Here is a 1,341-nt window from a genome sequence, read left to right as displayed (position 1 = left end):
TTTGATTAGTTCAAGGGCCGTCACGTGACGCGACAGCCCTTGAAAAATCAAATTTTGCTGGCTACCAGTGTCGCTTGTCACCGTCGCGCGCACTATAAGCGCACGCGGTGGCGGCAATGCTTTTGTTTTTGGGCGACTGAGCATCGCTGGCACTATAAGCACGGCCTAAGGCTGAGTCCCCGCTGGAGCTGATCACGCTCATGCTTGAGAGTGGTGACGTCACCAGCTCTCCAAGCATTAGCATTCTGCTGTCCTGCAAAAAAATTAGAGCAGGAGCGGGGTGAGTGGCTATGAAGGGAGGGGGCGTGTCATTGGCTGGATCGGGTCTGTATGTGTGTCTCCATTTTATCCCTCCCCCTTCCAAAAATGGCAATTAATTGAGCAAAAATAAATAAATTGTGCAAAGAAAAAAAAAAAACCTGTTTCCCCCCCCCTCCCCCGTTCCACCTCTCTCCGCTTCCCCTTCCACCTCTTGACACTCATCCTATTCTGCCTCTCTCTCCCCATTGGTCAGAGCAGGGTCATGTGACCTTGCTCTCCGCTCCAAAAACAAACTCTTATGTCTCGCCAAGCCCCAAGCTTGGGAGAGCGTGCGTGCCCGCACATGAGCGCACGCGCACAGCGTAAGTGTGGACGGGAAGATTAACTTGTATAGAGTTAAGCGCGCCAAGCGAATAGCACGTTCAGCGCCAGCGGGGACTAAGCAGCAGCAGAATAAGCAGCAGCCGCCTCGGCCTCTTCTCTCACCTCCTGTCTGAGACAGGAAACACCTCAACACCCCCCACTACTCTTCCAGACTCACAGTAAGTACAGGCAGAGTGGATGTGCAGGGGTTATTGGCAGTGTGCGTGGAGTGGAGAAGGAGTTAATAGCAGTGTGGGTGGGGAAGGGGTTAATAAGCATGTGCACTGCAGGAGGGACTCTCAGGAACTTACCTGGGAGAAGGGGGAAGCTGCAGGGGGGCTCAGGATGGTGATGAGGTAATTGGGGAGGGGGCATCTGATATGGCCCAGCAGCGTGAGGAGATAATTGGGAAGGGGGCATCTGACGGGGCCCAGCAGGGTGGAAGTGTAGTGTGCACAGAGAGGAGCAGACACAGTAAGGCAGGGAGAGCAAAGAGGAGTAGTGCATGATGGAGGAGAGATAGCAAGTAGGGGAGAGCAGACAGAGAGAGACAGCAAGGAGAGGAGACAGCGGGATAACAAGGAGGATGGAATGGAGAACAGTGTGCACATCGGGGAGGAGGGAGTGCAAAGAGAGGGTTGGAGAGACAGCAAGGTCAGTAGGAGGAGACAGATGAGATGAGTGGAAGGAGTGTAGTGTGCACAGGGATTCACCAAA

Source organism: Ascaphus truei, chromosome 1, assembly GCF_040206685.1.
Source record: "Ascaphus truei isolate aAscTru1 chromosome 1, aAscTru1.hap1, whole genome shotgun sequence".
NCBI lineage: Eukaryota > Metazoa > Chordata > Amphibia > Anura > Ascaphidae > Ascaphus > Ascaphus truei.
This window is presented reverse-complemented; position numbering follows the sequence as displayed.